Genomic DNA, 25,496 nt, shown 5'->3' on the forward strand with positions numbered 1-25,496 from the left:
GGTCAAGGCACATATGGGAGTTGATGCTTCCTGCTCCTCCCCCTTCTCTCTCTCTCTCTCTCTCTCCCTGCTCCTCCCCCTTCTCTCTCTCTCTCCCTCCCCCCTCCTCTCTAAAAAAAAAAAAAAAAAAAAAAAAAAAAAAAAAGGTACATAAAAGAGCTCTGAACCTAGAAACAAGCCCCCTGCTCTACTATACCTAATCCACACTTCTAATTTGTTACTTTAAAGAAGACAAACTTTTTTATGTAGTTTTATATATTTCAGAAGATATCAAATTAATGTACACTTCTACATATTTCCATTTATATAAATATAATTTACAACTGAGTTTGGAAAGGTAGATTTGTGAAAATCTACAGATAATTCTTTTAAAATAACTTTCCATATCATTTTATCATTAATATTTAAATATAATAATTATATTCTTCAATTATATCAATTGGAGCCTGACCAGGCAGTGGTGCAGTGGATAGAACATCAGACTGGGATGTGGGGGACCCAGGTTCGAGACCCCAAGGTTGCCAGTTTGAGCATGGGCTCATCTGGTTTGAGCAAAAGCTCACCAGCTTGGACCCAAGGTCGCTGCCTGGAGCAAGGGGTTACTTGGTCTGCTGAAGGCCCGCGGTCAAGGCACATATGAGAAAGCGATCAATGAACAACTAAGGTGTTGCAACGAAAAACTAATGATTGATGCTTCTCATCTCTCTCCATTCCTGTCTGTCTGTCCCTATCTATCCCTCTCTCTGACTCTCTGTCTCTGTAAAAAAAAAAAAAAAAAAAAAGAAAAAAGAAAAATTATATCAATTGGAAAGGAGGGTAGATCAGAATCTCCTGTTATCCAAATAACATACCAATCAGCTTTGTATATTGTAATGCACCCTCCCAGTGGGATGTAATTGTTTTCTGAGAGTCACTGGATGCAATGAGTGAAATTTACTGAGATGTATGTTGAACATGGTAGAAAACATGTTAAGAACAATTGTGTGTGTGTGTGTGTGTGTGTGTGTGTGAGAGAGAGAGAGAGAGACAAAGACAGAGAGTCAGAAAAAGGGACAGATAGGGACAGACAGACAGGAAGGGAGAGATGAGAAGCATCAATTCTTTGTTGTGACACCTTAATTGTTCATTGATTTCTTTCTCATATATGCCTTGACCAGGAGGCTACAGCAGACTGAGTGACCCCTTGCTCAAGCCAGCAACCTTGGGCTTATGCTGGTGAGCCATGCTCAAACCAGAGGAGCCCGCACTCAAGCCGGTGACCTTGGGGTCTTGAACCTGCATCCTCCGTGTCCCAGTCTGATGCTTTATCCACTGCTCCACCGCCTGGTCAGGCTTAAGAACAATTTGAAATTGCTTTCCTTTCATTGACAGAGTTCTAGTAACTAGCCTCTCCTTTCAATTGTGAAATTTCCTAAACTGAAAAGAAATCAGGTAGAGAAACCTATAAAACTAAAATCAATGTTGCAACAATGGTTACTATAGGACAAGCAAAAGGAATTCAAAAGGCACTTGGTTATTTGTCCAAATGTTTCTGCCATTTTGATGATCTCTTCAACCAGTTCATTTCTCAGCTGTAATACTACATCTGTCATTTTTGGCTTACAAGAGAATTCTTAAATGAATGTGAGAGATCTTTTTTTGCAGAGTTAAAAACGTTGAGTATGCTTAACAACTGTACCATGGATTTATAAGAATTTCAAGCATGTATTTAGAGTACTTCAATACATCTATCATATCATGATCAAATAAAATATGTATTGTCATTAATAAAATAACATGTAGTAATATTTGGCCATCTAATAAAGGCAAAAAAAAAAAAGAACACATACTTCAGGTATCTGAAGATAAAAGTACTTAAATATAATGAAAGGAATGTTGCCTTAAAATAAATCAAAGCATACATGAGATAAAATTAGAGTGAAATATTTTGACAGCGTTTGAATGAGTGGCTGTTTTCCTTTATGTGGCAACATGACAACAAACACTTAAAATTCAGCTTGAATCATCCTTTAAACCAAGAGTAGTTATTATATCAGTGCTTCACAGCACTCAAAACTGTTTCATGCTGTTTTCAATATATACCTCAGTGTTGGTCTACATTAAAGCAAAAATTTAGAATAAATAAAATGGAATCTAAGAAAGTCATAAGGCCTCTGTTTTCCTTTCAATTTTGCTGTGAACTTAAAACTATAAAAAATCATAAGAAAAAGTATTTTTGAAAATGGTTCTATGAATAATATGTAGTGTCAAGTATGAATAGCAGGAGAACAGAGGCTAATCATGGTTTTGTCCTACTTTCCCATAATATTCAGCTCAAAGAAAAAAAAGTCAATTTAATATACACACAAAGTACAGTGAAGGCAAAAAGAAATGTTAAAGTTATTTATTTAGACCAACTTCCTATTAACAGGGCAAACACTATAAATCTTAACTTACACAAATCAATTCTCTGAAAATGAGTTAAAAAAAATGCCAAGACTCCAGAAAACTCTTGAATAGGAATCCAGAAACCAGAGAACTGGGTTCAAATCGATGGTTTTGGAGTGAAGTAAGACTTTTTTCTTTTTCAAGGGTGAGGATGACTCCTAAGCTTGATTTTATCTAGCCCAACTAGGGATGACTATCAGAATCATTTGTAGAACTTCTGAGAAGTCAAGATGCCACAGCTCCAAATCAGATCTACTGAGTTACAATCTTAGAGGAAAGACTTGGGAATGTTGAATTCTGGGTGATTAAATAAGCTAATATCAGTAATATGCTCACAAGAGTCTTCTATATTAAAATGGAAGTTACTCGAATGTAACAATCTTGTTTAATGTAGGGTGTTAAATGTTTAAATTCTTTATTCAATTAATATTTATTGAGTTTCACTTGATCCATGGTGATGCAGTGGACAGGGCATCGACCTGGGACAATGAGGTAGGTCCCAGGTTCAAAACCCTGATGCCAACAGCTTGAGTGTGGGGTCACAGGCTTGACGCCCAGGGTCACTGGCTTGAGCCTGAGGCCACGGCTTGAGCCCAATGTTGCTGGCTTGAGCAGTGGGTCACTGCCTCAGCCAGAGCACCCTAGTTAAGGCATGTATGAAATACAATCAATGAACAACTAAAAAGCCTTCAGCTTGACCAGGCAGTGGCACAGTGGATAGAGTGTTGGGCTGTGACACAGAGGACCCAAGTTTGAAACCCCGAGGTCGCTGGCTTGAGTGCGGGTTCATCTGGCTTGAGTGTGGAGTCGCTGGCTTGAGCATGGGATCATAGACATGACTCCATGGTTGCTGGCTTGAAGCCCAAGGTTGCTGGCTTGAACAAGGGTCACTTGCTCTGCTGGAGACCCCCGGTCAAGGCACATATGAGAAAGCAATCAATGAACAACTAAGATACTGCAATGAAGAATCAATGCTTCTCATCTCTCTCCCTTCCTGTCTGTCCTTATATGTCCCTCTCTGTCTCATTCACTGTCTCTGTTATACACACACAAATAATAGTCCTGCAACTACGAGTTGATACTTCTCATCTCTCTCCCTTCTGGTCCGTCTCTCACTAAAAAAAAAAAAATTATCTATCTATCTATCTATCTATCTATCTATCTATCTAGATATATGTAAAATATATACATATATATAAAATAAAAATGAAATAATAAAGTACCTAATATAATCAAAGAAATTGTATATATAAATTGTGTGTACATTTTAACTCATTACAGAACTTAGATATATCTAAGATACTTCTGACTTTGTTCTCTTTTTTTCCATTTATGTTTTTAGAATGTTTGTCCAGTGAGTTATGAGGGACTTGTGATCAGAAGTCAGAGATGAATCGTAAAGGCATTTTTGAAGAGAAAACTTGAATTGGTATGACTCACAGTCAGCATTTGTAAAGACCAATATAAAATAAAGGAGCGCCTGAGCCTGACCAGTGGTGGTGCAGTGGAAAAATGATGGCCTGGAACACTAAGGTCCCCGAGGTCGCTGGCTCTGAGCATGCGCTCATCAGCATGGGGTTCCTGGCTTGAGCTGGGGATCATCCACATGATCACAAAGCTTGCTAGCTTAAGCCCAAAGATGGATGGCATGAGAAAAGCCCAAAGTCACTGTCTGGAGCAAGGGCACACTGGCTTGGCCCTGGTCAAGCACATTTGAGTGGTAGTCAGTGTATGACTAAAGTGAAAGCAACTACGAGTTAATGCTTCTCACTCTCTCTCCTCCTTTTCTCAGAAGCAATCAACACACAACTAAAGTGAAAGCTACTTTGAGTCGATGCTTCGAAAGGAGCCTAATACTTTAGCGCATTATGTTTACATTTGCTTTCTTTGTGTTTGTGGGTATACTTTTTCATAAATCATCTCCAAAAGTCTAACACAGAATTTAGGATTATTCTCTTTTTTAGAGATAAAAAAAAACCTAAAATTCAGAAAAGTTACCAAGTAAGCAGAAAAGTTGGAATTTGTACCCATGACTGCCTCAAATTTCTGGGCTCTTATACTATAATATCCCATATCTAAGAGGGAAAAAATACTTAAAAACATAAAAAATAGAGCATGTATCAAAAACACATCCACAATCTTAAGCAACAACACATCACTGGCAGGTAAGAGTGGACAGGCACAGCTAAAGGAAGAAGGTGACAGAAACAAAGGTCATGACTGAAAGTGAACAAAGAAAACAGGTGAGGACACTATAAAAGCATATACTGCATTTCCCCATGTATAAGACGTACCTTTCCCTGAAAAATTTGGGGTCTAAAAACTGAGTGCGTCTTATACAGTGATATAGTTTTTTAATTTGCATTTCTTGCTTTTTTCGCGCTTGTTTTTGTGCTCATTGTTGAAGACAGTGATTTGTCATCAGACACAGATGAGAACAAGCTAATGGATAGGAGTTTTGACAGTGATGAGGAGTTGTATAAATTTTATGATGAATAAAACTTGAGTTCAATAACTTTATGTAATACATTTTTTTTCGAATTTCGGACCCCAAAATTATGGTGTGTCTTATACATGGGAATATGGTAGTAAAACACATAAAGGCTTCCCAAGGGCAGAGGAGGAAAACCTGTGTTTTGGGTCAGAGGTTCAGGGAGGTTCAGGTCATTAGAGGGTGTAAACATGTCCTTGACATCTAGGAAAAAGTTGTTTTGTGTGAAAATTGGCTCTGTGCCCTACCAATACTAATATCAATATGAATATAAGGTAAGGCCTGAGTGTCACTTTTTATTAAACTGAATTTATTGGGGTGACACTGGTTAACATAATTATACAGGTTTCAGGCGCCCAATTCTGAACACATCTCTGCACAGCATATTGTGTATTCCTGGTGTCACTTTTTATTTCAGTACTTGTAAAATCTCTCCCATTGAGTATTCTCTCAATTACTTTTTTTTGAAATGTATAATACTGTTTAGGGAAAACACATTGTCTTGCAAAGACTGTAATCAATGAAAATTTGAATGCTGAAAGGAATCAAATATGGAAGCAAAAACTAATACAGATTTATAATTCTTTCTGGAATACAGCCTCACAACTACTCTGAAAGATCTTAAGATTATTTTAATAAGAAATATAATTAGGGTATGCAACAGAGATGAATGACAAGATAACCTGGACATGTTTTCTTTGAATATATGTACCCTGATTTAATTGATGTCACCCCATTAAAATAAAAATTTATTTATATTAAAAAAAGAAATATAATTAATCACATTTTGAACATCCAAAAAACATCAGAAAAACAAAAGGAAAAAAATTTAATATTTAATGGATGCTTGTGACTAGAAATTTTTGAAAATACAATGACAATGTCATCTAGGGATTCAAACAGTAAAAAAAAAAAAATGATTGTCAATATGTTTTGAAATCTTTTGTTAGATGATTTGAAAAGTGCCTTAAGCCCTGGCCGGTTGGCTCAGCAGTAGAGCGTCGGCCTAGCGTGCGGAGGACCCGGGTTCGATTCCCGGCCAGGGCACACAGGAGAAGCGCCCATTTGCTTCTCCACCCCTCCGCCGCACTTTCCTCTCTGTCTCTCTCTTCCCCTCCCGCAGCCAAGGTTCCATTGGAGCAAAGATGGCCCGGGCGCTGGGGATGGCTCTGTGGCCTCTGCCTCAGGCGCTAGAGTGGCTCTGGTCGCAATATGGCGACGCCCAGGATGGGCAGAGCATCGCCCCCTGGTGGGCAGAGCGTCGCCCCATGGTGGGCGTGCTGGGTGGATCCTGGTCGGGCGCATGCGGGAGTCTGTCTGACTGTCTCTCCCTGTTTCCAGCTTCAGAAAAAAGAAAAAAAAGAAAAAAAAAAAAAAGAAAAAAAAGAAAAAAAAAGAAAAGTGCCTTAAGTTAGTGGTCCCCAACCCCCAGGCTGTGGACCTGTACCGGTCCGTGGGCCATTTGGTACGGGTCCGCAGAGAAAGAATAAATAACTTACATTATTTCCTTTTTATTTATATTTAAGTCTGAACAATGTTTTATTTTTAAAAAATGACCAGATTCCCTGTTACATCCGTCTAAGACTCACTCTTGACGCTTGTCTCGGTCACGTGATACATTTATCCATCCCACCCTAAAGGCTGGTCCATGAAAATATTTTCTGACATTAAACCGTTCCATGGCCCAAAAAAGGTTGGGAACCACTGCCTTAAGTGACCTTGAAGGTTCATGTAATGAGACTCTAGTATTCTTCCACATAATGTAATTTAAAGTATTTACATATAAATAAATTAAGCAAGAATTCTAAAGTCAGAGTTGTGGGTTCAAATCCCACATCTGCCCCTCACTACATGTGTCTCAGTTCCCATATCTATAAAATGGTTTTAGTTATGGTAACAAACTAATCATATTATGAGGATTAAAAAAGTTATTATTAGTAAAATGCTTAAAACTGTGCTGGTATAGTAAGCACTATGTGTTTGTTGAATAAGAGTAAATATTTAGGGTTGCTAATGCCTTTTTTTTTATGCCCGTCATGGGAAAAATAAGTGATCTTACACAGTTTCCTAGCTAAGCCAAGATATCTCATCATATTTCTTATGTTTACCTATGAACCATGAATTGTTCTAATGATTTAAAATATAGAGATTTTGGAAGCACAGAATCTTATTTTTATTTGTCAGTGGAATGTAACACTCCTTACTAAGAATGTTGATTAGAGTTGGTTAGAGTTGTCCTGCTATGCTAAGGTTGCAGGTTTGATCTGCTATCAGGGCAAATACAAGAATCACCCATTTAGATACCACTATAGATTCCTTAAGAAATTTGACAATTTGATTTAAAATATAAATATGTATACACATTTATTCTTTTAGCTCTTTGGAAACAGATATAGTTTTATTTTTTTCAGAGAGAGAGACAGACAGACAGAAAGGGAGATGAGAAGCATCAACTCATAGTTGCACCTTAGTTGTTCCTTGATTGCTCTCTCATATGTAGCTTGACTGGGGGGCTCCAGCTGAGCCAGAGACCCCTTGCTCAAGCCAGTGACCTTGGGCTCAAGCCAGAGACTTTGGGCTTCAAACCAACAACCTTTGGGCTCAAACCAGCGATCATGACTCATGTCTATGGTGCCATGATCAAGCCGGCGACTTCAGGGTTTTGAACCTGGGTCCTCAGCGTCCCAGGTTGATGCTCTATCAACTGCGCCACTGCCTGGTCAAGCAGGCAATAATAAAGACTTACAATTTTAAAGTTCTACAGCATCATGCACAAAGTTTCAGTGAATAATTTTTAGCTCACCATAGGACAAATTTTAGATATTTTAGCTCTTTATTTGTTCACATTCTACCAAAGAGAGATCTGAGAAAAATATACATATTTTTCTCCACCTTCTCTTCTGAAACCATGGAGAGACATGTTTCTCTTTCACCTTTTGATGTACACAGTAAAGTGCAGAGTTCATAATGTAGGCTCTCATTTAAAATATAAGTAAATAAGGCAAGGAATGTTTAACATTTGGAATTGACAGGAAAAAACCCTAGGTTCATTCACATGTTAAAGAATTAAGGGAGGCAGAAAATAGTTCACAGAACTGGGCTATGAAGATTCCATTTTCACAGGGAAAAGGTAGTCATGGTGATGATTAATTTCCACTAAGTTCTATTATAAAATGGTAAAAAAGAATTAGTTTAGCTATATGAAATTTTACCTCATGTACAATTGGGTAGGTACAAATAATATTTATCTGATATGCGATCAAAAATTTATAAAAAGTATGTATAAAATTAAGTCATTTGATTTTTATAAGTTTCATAAAAGGAGAAAAAGCCACATCCTTTTTATATATTTCTATCCAAATGAGCCCCAAAATTACTACTGCTAATCTTTTTATTGAAAGTTCATGAAAGTTGAGTCATTTAATTCAACACTGCTCTAGTGTTCTCTCACCAAAGATGGATGATGTATGGGTTAAGGAGCTATAAACATTCACTATGCCTTGGTCTAACTTATTATTTGTAAATATAATATTGCCTAAAATTTGTGGAATGAAAACTGGTGCATAAGCCTGCAGAAAGGCAATCAGAGCTTACCAATTTCTTCTAAGTGGAATGCTTAATACTTAAGGGAGCTATTGATAGCAATGGGGAAGGGGTAATTTCTATAATAAAAAGAGGCAATATTGGCTGTATTGGGGACCAAGTGGAAGTACACAGCATGGAAAACTAGCTAATAAACTGTTTTCTTCTAGAAGCATTCAGTTCATAGTTTTAATTTTCAAAATAGAGATCAGCACTTTACTTTGGGTTAAAAAAAACTCCTATGTTTACTATATACTAATGATTGAATTTCATAACATACATTTCTTGTTTAAACATCTGTTGACTTATTTCTGGATCAAATGCAGAGTTTAACTAATGGCAAGAGATGACGAATAAGAATAGACATGTTTTGTGGCACTAACATACAGAACATTCCATTCTCATAAATGACATTGGCTATTAACCATACCGTCCTTTTCCTGTAAACTACTTTAAAAAACTATTTCAAAGCTAACATGTCATTGTCGTTTCCAGGTACATTAGTTCCTTTACAAGTTTATATATGGATGGTTGATCTGACCAGAATAATCTAGGTACACATTTGCCCTGAGGCAGGAAAATGTATTCTATTGGGTATATTCCATCTCTGTGATTTTGGACTAAAAAAATTTTAGAAACACTAGGCACCATTATATACAGAGTATCTATGAATAATCAAGCTAATAAAATTTATATTTGGGGTCCCAGTGAATTAAAAGAAAACATCTGAATTCTAATAATAGATATGTGGGTGTCACTTAAGTTCTGCTGTTGTAAGATACACTAACTCATTTCCTACTTCTTACAAATATACACTTTTCACTCATGAAATTAAAACACAATGCCTTTTAAATTTAAAAACCATATGTATATATTTTTAAAACTTACAAAAGAATGCAAGGGAAATCCCAGTAATATGAATTACTAACAATTAAAATAAATAGTAAGTTGAGGAAAGGAACCTCCCTTAGAGAAGAACTTTGTAACAGTAAAGATCAACCATCTGCAACTTTGTAACAGTAAAGATCAACCATCTGCATGAAGTAGTTTTTACCAAATCTGGTCAAAGACTGCTCTTAATCCCTTATCTTTATGGTACTGGGAAGAGAACAAAGATATATCTCATTTAAAAAATTAACTAACTGGATGATGATGATAACAGTTAATATGTATTGAGAACTTAAAATTGTATAATAAATCTCATTTAATTCTATGAAGCACAGAATTATATATATTGCTTATATTTCTTCTTTCCTTTACAGTAACACTTTAACGACTAAAAGGAATTGAGAATATCTTCACATCTAGTAACAATGATTTCTAGAATTGTTTCACATCTAGTGATAATGATCTCTACAAAAGGAAAAACTAAATGAACAAATATTTGGCATCTATCATAGAATATAAAGGTTATACATAAACACTTATTAAAGCCAAGAAGGGCTAAAAGTTTGCTTAATAAAAAGAATAAGTAGAAAATAATACATTAGTCATTTTATTATTAAAACATTCAAAATCTTATTTAATGAATCTCAACTGCAGTAAAGCAAAATTTAACTATATAGAGAAAAGTGTAATTAAATGGTTTAAATGAAGTTAATATAGCTTACCTCAAAGACAAATTTTGTGTTATAAACATGTCCCAACTCTGTTTCTTAACCCTTAATGTCACTATTGTGATGTTCTTAGGACTAAAAGTCATGTAGGATAACTTTTAGTTCATAATAAATATGTCATATGGCATAGAGTATAGAGGATAGAATCCCTAAGGTGTCATTTTTTTCAAGAGTATTTTGTTAAATGTCATAATAGTAGCTTGAAAAAATATTCCAACTTTATATAGAGAATTTTAATCTCTCCTAAAATAGATGATGCCTTATAAAATGCTGATTGAAAAATTAAAAGAAAAAGCAACTTTTATTGAAGAACCTAAATAAATACTTTTTAAAAAAAATTTAGCAAGAGAGAGAGAGAGAGAGAGAGACACACACACACACACACACACACACACAGAGACAAACAGGAAGGGAGAGAAATGAGAAGCATCAACTTGTCCATGCAACACTGTAGTTGTTCATTGATTGCTTTCTCATATGTGCCTTGAGGGGGAGTGGGCGGGTCTAGCTGAGCCAGGGACCCCTTGCTCAAGCAAGAGACCATGTGGTCATGTCTATGATCCCACTCTCAAGTTGGTGAGCCCGTGACAAGCAGAATGGTTTGTGCTCAAGCCAGAGACTTGGGAGTTTTGAACCTGGATCCTCAGCATCCCGGGCCTATGCTCTATCCACTACGCCACCACCTGGTCAGGCTGACCTAAATAAATACTAATTCAAATGACTTAAAAGACATATGTAAGGTGGGATACAAAGCTGAGACTCATGGACACAGGTAAGAGAGCAGTGGTTGCCAAGGGGAGGGAGATGTAGGGGAGGGGGGGGAGGGGGAGGGGAAGGGTGTCAAGAGGGACAAAAATAAGGTGATGAAAAATTATTTGGCTTTTTAGGTGATGGATATACAACATTACTGACTATTTAAATGATAGAGTGATATTTGTCTGAAATGTATGTACACTTATAGATCAATGTCACCCTTCTAAAATTATTTTTCTAAAAAAAAAAAAAAAAGACTGACTTAGAGGGTTGAATGGTGGCCCTTCCCTAAAATAAATGTCCACATCCTAATCCTTGGAACCTGTGAATATTACCTAATTTGGAAAAAAGGTCTTTGCAGATGTACTTAAATTAAGTATCTTTAGGGGAAGAACCTGTCCTGAATTATCTGGGTGGGTCCTAAATACAATCCCATGTATCATTGTAAGAGGCATGCAGAGGGGAAGGCAGTGTGAAGACAGAGGCAGAGACTGGTGTGAAAACAGAGGAAGAGAATGAAGTGATGTGGCCACAAGACAAAGAAGCCAAGGAATACCTGGAGCCCTGAGAATATGAAAGAAGCTAAAAACATACTGATTCTAGAGCTGTTAAAGGGCGTTTTGCCCCATAGACACCTTGGTTTCAAACTTCTGGCCTCCAGAACTGTGAGACAATAAATTTCTATTAATTTCAGTCATCAAAGGTTGTGACAATTTATTATGGCAACCACAGATAATTAATACTTTTCTGAATTTTGTTGTTTTTAATATCTATATTCGAGAACAAAAATGTACCTGCTAATCTTGTTTAATGTAACACAAGTATTGTGCTTCATATACTGTTTATTAATAGTGTGATGTAATTGGTGACACAATGAACACCTGGGAAGGGAAAAAAGAACAGATATCTATTCCTAGCTCTGTTCCTCGTAACAGTATAACTGAAAAAAAGTCATATTACCTCTTTAGATTTGCTTCCTCATTTGCAAAATGAGTAGAATGCTTTCAATGAAGTCTAAGTTCCTCCCAACTAAACTTTTGGGAACTTTTAAAGTGTTAAAAAGCATAAAGCACAGTATAAATATCATAATAATAAAAATAAGATAAACTAAAATACTAGCAATGGACAGGCTGGTCAACTGAAATCTTCCAAAAGATTCAAGAATTGGCAATATGTAAAATTCTCCATAAAGTCAGTAGTTTTTAAAAACACCCATGTAGCTCTAGTTATATATACAGAAATATACCAGGCTCCATGTTTTATAATAGAAACAACGCTTGAATGATTTTAGAAAATAAACTACTATTATGTGGGCATTACAAAAGTTTATATGCAAAACACAAATATTATTAGGCATAGTAAGAAATCAATAAATATTAACATTATTATCTGGGCTAAATCTTTTCTACTTTTAAGTATCTTGTATTGGTAAATAAGAGCTCTTAACTACAGCTTTTTAAAAGATAATGTTAAGAGGTGTTATTTAGTAACAAAATTTTAAAAAGCATTAACTGATTTTTATTCGGTGGTAACCATTTTTTTTTTTTGCTGCCCTAAAACATACACTTCCAATCAATCCTGTTTCCTTTTTACTGAAAGAACTTTTCACGATGACTGTAATACTGAAGTATAATTTAGAAGCAGTCTCTAAAACTGGAAGTAATGTTCATCTAAATATGCCTGCCAAGTTTAAAAATGTATTAGGAGTTAAATTGAAACATGTTGAAAATGACTCATTGTGGACCAGAATATAGACTGTAGGAAATAAGAGCTCATTTACAAGTGGGAGAAATACACTCACACTTCATCTGTGGTAATTCTCTGGACTTTCCTTCAAGTAAACATCATATTTTAAAATAATTGTGGAAAATATCTTACTTTTAACTTAAGTTTTTATGAGTTGATTTAGTTAGCTGGCATCCCAATTTTTTATACGTCTTTTTTTGGACGTGGATATATTTACCAAATGTAAATCTATGAAAATTTCCCCCAAAGCAACAGAGCAGCAGCCTATAAAGAAAGCTGTATACCCCCGCCTCTCACTAGTTCAATTCACATGATTAATGGCCGACGACTCGAGATTTCTAAGAAAGCATCTTAAAAAGTGCGTAAACATATTGTATGCTTTCCTTCACTTAGAAACATGATGTTACTGATCAGTCACCAGAAAGGCATCTACTTGAGTGTTTTTTCTAGTAAAACTACATTTTAGTGCTGACTCCATCTACTCTCTCCACTTGTAACCCAAAGTTACACATTTGTGAGGCAGCTGGCTAGACTGAGAAAAGAGAGTATGGAACTCACCCATCCTTTCCCCATTCCCAAAGCACCGAGGAGTCTATAAGATGAATGAACCTGAAATCCTGGTGTCACTACCAACATTCTGAGCTAATTAATAAGCCACACACTTAAATATATATTTGATCGTGACTTTATTTTTATTTATTTATTCATTTTAAAGGAGAGAGAGAGAGAGAGAGAGAGAGAGAGAGAGAGAAGGGGGGAGGAGCAGGAAGCATCAACTCCCATATGTGCCTTGACCGTGCAAGCCCAGGGATTTGAACCGGCGACCTCAGTGATCCAGGTCGAAGCTTGATCCACTGCGCCACCACAGGTCAGGCCTGATCGTAACTTTAATGTGGTCTTAAGCTGGATTAAATCAAAAAGTACTTATGAATTCTATCTAGTTTGTTTAAATTTTCTGAGCTTTGTTTCCTTACTTCATCAATTATTTGTTGATTAGGAACTGCAGCAAACAATTCATTGAACTATCTGTTCTGCAACTTTCTAGCTAGAATTATTTTTCTGCATTGTGTGCCCACTACCCAAAAGAAATTTTTATTTTGAAACTATCCTGCCTGACCAGGCGGTGGCACAGTGGATAGAGCATAGACCTGGGACACTGAAGACTCAGGTTCAAAACCCTGAGGTTGTCAGCTTGAGCATGGAATCATCTAGGTTGAGTGTGGGATCATAGACATGATCTCATGGTCACTGGCTTGAGCAAGGGGTTCATTGGCTCAGCTGGAGATTCCTGGTCAAGGTACATATGAGAAAGCAATTAATGAACAACTAAAGTGTTGCAACAATACACTGATGCTTCTCATCTCTCTCCCTTCCTGTCTGTCCCTGAAGATCTCTCTCTCACAAAAGAAAAAGAAAAAAAGAAACTATCCCTAAACTGGAACCATATTTAATACACGTGACCATCACCTCTGACAACAACTGAGCAGAGTAGGTTTGGGCTTATAACCCAAGGTAGGACAACAGCACTTTCCCTCTTGAAAATTTGTTATAGAAAGGCCCTTGAGCCTGGTCTATGGTGGCTCAGTGAATAGAGCACCAACCTGGAACACTGAGGTCACTGGTTCGAAATCCTGGGCTTGCTCGGTCAATGCATATAAAACAAGCAATCAATGAACAACTAAATTGAAGCAACTATGAATTGATACTTCATGTTCTTCCCTATTATCTTTTCTATTGTTCCTCTCTCTGTAAAATCAATAAATAAAATCTTAAAAAAAAGGCTCTTGAGCAAATCCACTTTTTAAAAGAATGTGTATATATAGTTATTAAATTTATAGACTAACAATGGTTATATATAAATTTTAGTTGTACAACATTAACTCTTTTTTTCTTTTTAGAGAAGAAAGAGAGAAAGAAAAAGAGAGAGAAAGAGAGAAGGCATAGAAGGAGCAGAAATCATCAACTCTCTTATGTGCCTTAACCAGGCAAGTTCAGGGTTTCAAACTGGTGACCTCAGCGTTCCAGGTCGATATTTTATCCACTGCACCACCACAGGTCAGGCGGCTCAGATGTACAACTTTAAACTACAACATATATAGCCGCCACCTAAGTCTAGAAGTCTAGTCTCCTTCTATCACCATATACTGACCCCCATATACTGACCCCCATTACCTTCTTCATTCTTCCCACACCTCTCCCCTCTAGCATCTCTTCATCATGTACACACTCATTACAGAGGGACTCTCAAGATCCTGAATGATTATTTTAAAACAACTTTTAATAAACTATTTATTGTAGAATAGTTTTATATTTCATTTTAACCTCTTTATTTTTTCATCTTAAAACATCCTGAGTCACTTACTGATGTGCAAAGAATATAGTATTATTTTTGTCCTAACTGTATTTTACATGTGCGTGCGCACACACACACACACACACACACACACAGAGTCAGAGAGGCCTTTCTTGACTATTGTGGTTAATCCTGCCCAAGCCATTCTTCTTCCTTACACAACCCAGTTCACAGCAATCAGCAAAACATATAATTAGAATAATTACATGTTTGTTTATTTTGTCTCCCTCAACTGAGTCTCAGCACTGTGCAGTTTACTTACTAATACATAACATATCAACACCAGCACAGTCACTGACACACAGGAGATATCAATAATTATTTGTTGGTCAAATAAATGGAAAAGAGGAGAGAAGAAGAAAAGGTAATTGTGAATCATTCGCTTTCTTGTTCAAGTGCCTGGTTAAATGATGTTAGTCGGAACACAAAACTACAGGAGGAAGAACAGGTCTGGGCAAGAGGATTAACCGATGGGGAAAGATGTAGCAACCAGTTAAGAGGTGTTGTGCACAATTACATGAGACCAGTCAGAAGTAATGGGAAGCTGATCCGGAATGATGGCAGCAGGAGTGAAGAGGATTTCAGAGATACTACTGGGGTAAACTGTATACAGTCTGATAAGAAGTTATGCTTAGGAGCAAGGGGAAAGGATTATTATTTTGAAGATTCAAACAGAAATAGCTTAAAATGGTAGTGTAATTATAGAAGTGAAGTCAGTTGAAGCAACATTTTGTTTTGGGAAGGGTAACTGTGGTGGCAAATAAGTTTGTTTTAGAAATACTGAGTTTAAAATTCCAGAAAAACAATCACATAAAAATATCAATCAGGTAGCTAGAAATCTTAGTTTATAAGACATAGGAAGATGTATGGTTTGAGTTTAAGACCACTGTCAGTCATTTCCTAAGAAACAGGGGAAACTGAGTAGAAGATGAGGTCCAGGGTCAAGAGGAACACACACACACACACACACACACACACACACACACACACACGACCAAATGTCAGGAAAACAAAATAGAAAAAAATTGGAGAATTGTTCCAGACTGAAGGAGACTGAAGAGCCATGAGAATTAAAAGTAATGCATGATTCTGGAATGGATCCTGTGACAGAGACAGACGGTTATAAAAATACATTATTGGAACAAATGACAAAATAGGTACAAGTACTGCTACCGATATTGTCCCATATTTGAAAGTGCACTGGGTTACATAAGAGAATATTTTTATTTGTGGGAAATAAATTGTGAAGAGGTAAAAGTATATGATGTAGTCAATGTACTAAACTATTTAAAAAAAAATAATGTGTGTACGTGTGTGAGTGAGGAAGGGAGGGAGGGGAGACAATAAGGAAAACAAGGGAAAGAAAATGTTAAAAAGGGGATGAATATAGGTAAAAGATATTCAGAAATTCTTCGTACCATTCTGTAGTTTTGTGATATGAAATTATTTGAAATAAGAACTTAAGAAGTGAATTGATCCCTTGATAGTGATGGCCAGTCAGAGTTATTCAGGACTGAGGAGTAAAGAGGTTATGTCAGTATGTACGCAAACATTTCTCCACACCAACTGCTCCATTTACACAACAAAATATGCATAAAATATGCTGATAATGTGAGTCTATTTCTGTTCTTTTGAGATGGAGAATAGGTATATCATTTTAGAACTAGTATCATTTAAGCCCAATTATAAGCAAAAAATTATCCATGAATAGTTAAGGACTCCCTGGCCATTGTTCCTAGAGAAACAAGGAATTTCAGATCAGACCAATACCTAATAAAGAAAAAGGAAGATAGCTGAGAAGTGACATAAAACAAAATCTCTTATGCTGTGATCTGAAAATGGAAATGTCTTATATCGGTTTCTTTCAGAGCCTTATGACTAGACTGAAAAGGAACATATTTTTCACCACAGCAATAGATTTCTTAATGCTTCTATGTACACTACATTACTACTCATTCCGAAACGTTTATTACTGGGGAAGGAATGGGGTCACTTATGGTTAATTTAGTGAGTAATGACTAGAGCTTGAGAGAGAATCCAATACAAATGAATAAATTTACGTCAGATGGAGCAGCAGTTTAAAACCGAAGAGAAAGTTTTAGAAGAACATGTGCTATTTCAATATAAGCAAAGTGAACCTACGGGAAAATAGAACATTGCAAGGAATAAGAGTAATCAAGTATCAAAGAAAATAAAATGTTATAAACGGAAAAATCAGAGTAGGCAGGCCATTAATGAGAATATTTTGCAAATTATCAAACAAAATATTAAGATACTAAAAATTATTTCATCTAAAAAGAATAAATTTAGCCTGACAAGGCGATGGCACAATGGATAGAGAATCAGTCAGTAATGCTGGTTCAAAACCCCAAGGTAGCCAGCTAGGGGTGGGCTCATCCAGCTTGAGTGCAGGATCAGCAGCTTGAGTGCGGGGTCTCATGATTGAGTGTGGAGTCATAGACATGACCCCATGGTCACTGATTCAGCTGGAGCCCGCCAATCAAGGCACATAGGAGAAAGCAATCAATGAACAACTAAGGTGCAGCAAATATAAGTTGATGCTTCTCATCTCTCCCCCTTCCTGTCTGCCTGTCCCTGTCTACCTGTTTCTCTCTAAAATAAATAAATAAACAAACGAATGAAAAGTATAAATTTAATGTACATTCTTTCACAAGAAAGTATGACAAAAGAGTAACTTAATATAAATATTGAAAAGTAGGAATTTATGCATTCGGATAAAAATTGTGATATGAATTATGTTATATAACCATGAAATCTAAGAATATTATGAGTAAAATTATAACAAAGTAAAATAAAGTTTAAGTATAATACTATAGCTTTTATTTCAAATCTTAATATCTTTTATTCCATTAAGTTTATTTTGCAAATGATAATAACATTGATTGCCTGAAGAAAGCTCAAGAGACAGTAGCAGATTAAAAGACAGATTAACAAAGAACATAAGACTATGAAACAGTAAGACTACAAAAAAGGCAAACAAAAGCATGTCAAAACTATCCCAATCCTAGGGAAAAAGCACTGAGTGAAAATTTAAGACACTTAGCTTCCATATCAAGCTTTTAACTAGTCCAGTATGACACAGAAATTACTTACGCGACCCACCTCTCACTTTTGTCTTTTACATGTAAAAATGAGGATAAAATCCTCCTATAATCAGAAAGGTTGTATGGACTGAAATATAACATCAAGTAATTATAATTAAAAAATACTAACAGACTGAAAACTATTCCAAATACACTTCAAAACATGAAATATATATTTTAAAAAGTTAATCACAATTGGAAAGTACTATTAAAATTAATTCTAGATTGCAAAAGCTTACTTGCCTCTCATGTAGGCTCCCACAGATATAACAGTGTATTCAACTCATTCTATTATGCACACTGATCAAGTTTAAAAATTTCCCTTTCAACAGAATCCTCAAGTGTGTGCAGAGATTCAAAGAAACAGAACATAAGGTAATAACTGTTCATTTTATAAAAGCTGGGTTTGTTACTTATTAGATAAATTATTGAACTTGAATTGAAACCTTTTTTATGCCTGAGAAAAGTCCATTGTTTTGTAGAAAATTGAAGTCCTTGAGTAAAAAGCCTTTTTCATTCATACACTGCTCACAAAAATTAGGGCATATTTATCGCTTCATATTCATTTTGAAATATTCCCTATTTTTTTGTGAGCCGTATATTTACAAGTGACCTACTACTTCCTTACATTTTTCTTTATAGTAACATTGGTTAATCATTAAATGAGGCATGTGATAAAAAATACTTTTAACACAAATGAAGAAGTTGAGACTAATTATACATGATTAGAAAATTGTGTATGGGCATGTCTGAGGCTTCATTTATTCAAAGCATGATTCAGAAAGATGATAATCCATATAAAGATTTAAACATTTGTTTATTCCACCTTGATACCAAGGAAGCTGAATCACATCTATGAGTACTAAAGACTCAACCTCTGAAAAATAAAAATATTTTCCCTTTGGGTTTCCTTATATACAAAAGTATATATGACATTCCCAAAATATATTAGTTCAAATATTTCTAGGATATTTACACATAAAAGAATTCCACTGGATATGAAAAAAAAGAGGGTCTTTTTCAAATAGTCCTAAGCACTAAGTTTTTACTTTGAGAAAACACAGGAAAAGTGAACTGCAAAAATTTAAAAATAATTACACTTAAAAATAGCTTGGGTTCACCATTCCTTTTGCATGGTAACTTAACTAGTGTATTAACACTTTTGAGCTGTTGTCATTTGTAATTTCAGGATTAAAAGGGACTTCAAACTCATCAAGCTACCCACTTGATGCTTCAATCATTATAAGCACATTCCTACTGAATGTGTGTCTAGCTACTGCCTAAATGCTTCCACTGATGGTCAATGCTAGATGACAAGGCATTAAAGAGGGACAAATATACTGTGATGAAAATGATTTGATTTTGGGTGATGGGCACATAACATAATCAACAGTTGAAATGCTATCGAGATGTTTACCTGAAACCTATGTACTCTTGTTGATCAATGTCACTCCTTTGAATGTAACTTTTAAAATAAAATATAAAAAATAAGGAAAGCCCCACTAGAAAGTCTGCATTTATTTTTTCTTGCAATGTTTACCCAGTGATCCCAATTCTACTACTGTAAGTCTTACCAAATGAGAAAGCCAGCTCTACGTTCATATAGGAGTTCTTTGAATATTTGTTGACAGTTATAACATAGTTAGGATTTTTTTTAATCTTTCCACAGTTTAGGTCATTTTCTCTTTAAGACCTTGGCTTTAATGGCTGGGTGCTCAGATACCAGCATAATTCTATAGATGAGGTAATTACCAACCACATTCTAGATAGAACTTCTCTTACTGTAGGATAAGATCTCCATATTGAATCCTTCCAAGTTTTCACATTTAATTCTAAGGATTTGTTTTCACATTCAGTTCAACATCAATTATACTAATAACAGATTACTCATTAAATTTCATTCAGCTCATTAATTCTGCCTGAAAAGATCCGCATTCTGCAATTCAATTTTTTTGGTATTTTTTTTGTCTTTTATCAAATTTTTCATATAAGGTGTTTTCATTTTTACCTAAATCACTGACTTCACTGTGCAAATTCAGTACCAAATGTAGTAACATAACACCACAGAGCCATTACAAACCTACCTCTTGATTATTAGTGATTTTCTAAAAATATCTAGGTAAAGCCTGTAAGCAGTTACTAATCCATTTACCTAGCCTTGAATTATGCCCATATATTCTCCGCCTTGTTTAGAAAGATATTGTGGAAAGTCCTGGCAAATCACTTGTACACTAACTTCATTTGTTTTACTAGTGTAATATCCCTATTAAAGATGGAAATATTATCTGCTTTCATTTATTCTTAGAGACCCCATCCGAACTTTTGGTCATACTTGCTTTCTCCAACAGCAATCTTAAAAACCACTGCAAGCATGGCTGCTTATTGAGTATAATCTAAGATATGCACTTACAATATTTTACTATAGCTAGGCCTGAAAACAATCCTGAAAGACAGGCTGGAAGTATCACACATTTCAATATTTAAATAGGACAATAGAATGTATTATAAAAAGTCTATATCCCACATCTGTCTGTCAGCCACCCAATTTCTGTTCCACAAGCAGTAAGTATTTATATATACATAACCAAATACATACAAACAGAAAACATGTATGTATTATATTGCTTTGTTCTTAATTTATATAGAAATGACAGCATTTTATATATATATATATATATATATATATATATATATATATATACAGCTATAGACATGTGCTATATATCCTGGCTAAAAAAATTAGTGCACATATACGGTTATCCTGTTACATATATATAAGGCTCCATACCTTGCCTTTTGTCACCCAACAAGATAGCTTAAAGATTTTTCCTTGTCAGGCTATAGAGCTACTTTTTCCCTTTTGGAAAGCTACAAGTTTTATCTTCCATAGCTGTATCCACATACTATAACATATTTATCTACTGCCTAAATAGCTAAATATGTTATAACATAGTTATAATGAATATGTGGGATAATTTCAATCTTTTGTAATGGTAATCTATGCTATAAAGAATAAGTTGCTATATATCTCATTTTGCATCTGGTAAGAATATACTAGAATTAAAATTTCTGGGTCAAGAGCAATGCACATTTGTTCTTTTGACTGGTTATTATTAAATTACTCTTCAAGGAGGTTGTACCAATTTAAGATTTCACTACCAATGTATGAGACTGCCTATTTTTCTATAACCATGGAAATATAGTATATTATTAACCTTTAAGTTTTTGCTGGAAAATCACTACAGGTTTAAACCCAATCTAATTTTCTCTTATTATTCACTTGCAGGGAGATCTTCCTATGATAGGAGTTGCAAATATTTTTTTTTGCAGATTGCATTTGTCTTTTGACCTTCTTTTTCTTTTTTAATATTTTTATTTACTCATTTTAGAGAGGAGAAAGAGAGAGAGATAGACAGACAGAAAGGAGGAGCAGGAAGCATCAACTCCCATATGTGCCTTGACCAGGCAAGCCCAGGGTTTTGAACCGGCGACCTCAGTGTTTCCAAGTCGACACTTTATCCACTGTGCCACCACAGGTCAGGCTCTTTTGACCTTCTTTATGGTAGTAATTCCACACCAATGTTTTTAATTTGTCAGTAGCCAAGTTTATCAATCCTGATTTACAAATTTTAAATTCCAAAAGTGTGCTACAACTCAGTATTATGAAAATATTATCCTATGGTTTCTCTAGTACTTTAATAATTTTTCTTTTTATGTGAGAGAGAGAGAGAGAGAGAGAGAGAGAGACAGAGACAGACTCCTGCATGTGCCCCAACCAGGATCTACCTGGCAATCCTCGTCTGGGTTGACACTCAAACCAATCGAACCCCTGGCTGGGAGAGGGGAAGAGAGAGGAAGGGGGGTAGAGGAAGGGGAAGAGAAGCAGAGGGTCGCATCTCCTGTGTGCCCTGACTGTGAATTGTACCTGGGACATCCGCATGCAGGGCCAATGCTCTATCCACTGAGCCAACCATCTAGGGCCAGTGATTTTCATATAAATATCTGATCTATTTGCAATTTATCCTAATTTAAGCATGAGTTATAAATCTAACAGTTCTTTTTTACCTAGCTTGATTACCTCAGTGATCTGATACAATTTGTTTTTATTCAGAAACTTACTTAATTTTTCAATAAGAGCCACAGATTTGATGTCTGATTAAAAAAAATCTTGTGGTAATGTGAATGAAGTCTTAGGATCTAATGTATAACATGGTGACTATAGCTGATAACCCTGTATTGACTGAAATTTTCTGAGAGTAAAACATGTTCTCACACATAAGAAGAGATAAACATGTGAGGTGATGGGTATATTAATGAACTTTTTGGGGGAGGAAATGTTCACAATGTATATATATGTCAAATCATGAGGCTGTCCACTTTCAGTATCTTAGAGTTTTGTCAATTATACCTTAATAAAGCTGGGGTGGGGCGACCCTACGAAGCTTCAGGAATCCACCAGATTAGTAAAAAATTTGTGTCCAGAGGTCTGAGGAACACCAGGGGGATCTCTTTCAATATAAAAGATAAATAAGGCCAAACCTAATCCAGACAGAAGCTTCACGAAACACAGTGCCTCTCACAGGGCGATGCGGGCCTGACTTTGGTGGTCCTGGTTTTATTACCAGAAAAACACTGCAGGCACTCAGAGAAGCTTTAGACCCACCTAGTGTGACCCTGTTTGAACTACATATTAATATAGAGGTCATTTTCAGAACATTCTCAATTTTCCCCTAAAGATTCAAGTCTGCTGAAGCCAAAACAAAGACCCAGACAAAGACCCAGCAGTCAACTCCCTCCCTGAGCCCTGTGGTCAGATGCAGGGCCAGGGCCCCAGGAACAGCCCCCACACCCAGCTGATGGAGCTGGTCCTGCGCTGGCAGCTGACCACAGAGGGCTCCACCATGCAGCTCTAGCCCAGGCACCTGGAGCAGGACCTGGTGCTGGAAAAGCAGGGGCACAGTCAGGCCCCAGGGAGCAGGAAGCCATCCTTGTCCACCTAATGTGCCAGGTAGTCGACCTCTTACAGTGTGGAGCCATACATAGCCTGGAGTTCCAACTGCCTTGTCTTTCCCTGGACTCAATGGACAGCAAGACCCATTGTCCAGGCAGCCTGACCAGCTAAGTAATCAATTAAGTGATTTGGAAGTTGCATTTGCCAATCGTGACCTATCAAACTATAGGACTGACAGCTCCCCCCTACCACTCCAGATTCCAGGTCTACATGACCTACCGAGGAGACAAATTCCATTAGAACAAGAACACTTTGGGCCTTATTAACCGTGATAGAACCAGCTCCACATTGATCTGATGACCGAAAGGTTGAGTTGGAGTGGCATGAATTACATTGATGATGCCCATCTGCAATACTCTGACTGGAGGGCACAAGTATTCCTGCAGGAAGAAGTGGCCCGGCTCCTGATCTCCTACTGCAAAGCACCTGCCAGCTTCATGCAGAAAACGTGGCTGTTCTACGTGGCTGTTATTCTGTCTTCTCTGCACTGACCACAGTTCTGTGTGATACAGGTGAGGCCTTTCTAGCTCCCACCTCCTTCTATGTTGGCTTCACTTATAGTTCCCACCTCTATGTGAAAGCTGATTATGTCCACCTGGAGAATGAGAGCACTGAGATGAACACCTGTCCACTCCAGCTGACTGTAGACAAATTGGAGAAAATGGAAAAAGGTCAAAGGCCTGTGCTCATCAACTCTCATAATCCAACCCTCTGAGAGAACTATTCTCCTGGGACTCACTGAAGAAATACCTGGGATTTACCAGGAGGTACAACCAACATGTGATTATAGAGGAGATTTATATGCTGTCTGAATGTGATGAACCATCACACTCCACATTGTTTTGACCCTGTGATGGGGTCAGGCAAACTTGGGTCAACAGGGCCCATGTGATCTGGGGCACCAGTAAGGATTTAGACATCTCCGGTTTCCATTTTGGCACTCTGTACACTCACAGCAAGAAGGGGGCCTCTGCCATGAGTGCTTCTGACATCTTTGCAGCACCTCTGGCCTCACTCAGCACAAGCTGTGTCAGCTGCTCCAGGAGAGAGAATGGATTGACAGGGTGTACCTGTCCACAGATTGCTCCTGGCTGCAGGCAGCTCACAGGTACCTCACCAAAAAGTTGAAGGCACCGAAGATCCCTTTAATTAACTGTGGCTCTGGTCTCTGTCTAGATCAACCTGAAAGAGTACCTGAACTCATATACATTTGAGGCTCCTTCATTGCTTCCTGGACAACCAGCTGATTATTGTCCTCTGGCAAACCCTATATGTGAGAGGAGCCTGGCTGGCTCAGCCTTATCTTTTTGGATAAGCCCCTTCGCCTAAAAGTCACCATGCATCAGTTCTCTCGGGCACTAGTGGAGCAGAAGCAGGATTTGACAGCGAAGCAACTGAAGGATGCATAGTAAGCGATCCACCTCCCAACAGCAGCTCTAGCCAATCACATGCTCAGGGAATCCCTGAAATCACCTCAGATCCAGAAGGCTGTAGTACTGACCTGCTGTTGTAACAGAGCAAACAACAGCCTCCTCCAGAAACTGGCCCATCTGATCCAGTCATCACCCTCAGGCTGAGCATCTGTCACCTTTGGAAGCTTTACATCTTTTTAGTCTCTCCTAGCCTTTCTGTGGAGTGAAATGATTTTAAGAGGTTTTGGGTGGGAAAGCTTATAAAAATAAAGGGACCTCTGGACGGGTTTTGTTCTGTATTCTACATCTAATAAATTCCATGTTATCAACAACAACAAAAAGAAAGCAATAAGGGAAGGATGGAAAGAAGACAGAAAGGCAGGAAGGTGGAAAGGCAGAAAGAAAAAAAGAAAGAAAGGGAGAAAGGGAAAAAAGAAAGAAGGAAAGAAGGAAGGGAGGGAGGGAGGAAGGAAGGAAAGAAAAATTCAGCCAGCCAGCCAACGAAGCTGGTTCCAATAATGGGCAGCTGAAACACATTCTTATCTCTCACCACACATGGGGGTCTGGCACAGGGGATAATAAAAGTATTCCTGAAAGCCACTGCTACTCAGAAATGGTTAGCAATACTTTAACGATAAAACAGAATGACTATAAACAACCACTTAATCCAAGTGCATCCCTAATCCACTCTCCTTTACCAGGATTTCAAATGGCCTGTGCTATTCCAACATCACCCAACACAAGAGGAAGTCAGAGTGTAGACTTAAAAAAAAAATCATGCTGGTATTTTCATATGGATCTGATTAAATGTGTAGTTTAACTTAGAAAACCTGACATTTTCATGAAAATATAGTTCTCTATGCACGTCATTCTCCAAAATGAACTGGGGATGGATGATAGGTATAATGTAAAAAATATAACTATAAACACTCATATGGAAGAGTGAAAGTGCAGTAGGTACAAGAATAGCCACAGCAATTCTAAAAAAGAATTTTAGAGTC

At 36.8% G+C, this 25,496-nt stretch overlaps 1 protein-coding gene and 1 pseudogene across 4 annotated transcripts in view; one reads left to right on the top strand and one right to left on the bottom strand.

Annotated features, from left to right (window-relative positions):
* The window catches only part of PIBF1 (progesterone immunomodulatory binding factor 1), a 238,431-nt gene that overhangs the window by 138,705 nt on the left and 74,230 nt on the right, over positions 1-25,496 (bottom strand). The window lies entirely within an intron of this gene.
* Positions 4,543-24,492, top strand: LOC136308320 (probable inactive 1-aminocyclopropane-1-carboxylate synthase-like protein 2 pseudogene; annotated as a pseudogene).

This window comes from Saccopteryx bilineata, chromosome 6, assembly GCF_036850765.1.
Source record: "Saccopteryx bilineata isolate mSacBil1 chromosome 6, mSacBil1_pri_phased_curated, whole genome shotgun sequence".
NCBI classification, from domain to species: Eukaryota; Metazoa; Chordata; class Mammalia; order Chiroptera; family Emballonuridae; genus Saccopteryx; species Saccopteryx bilineata.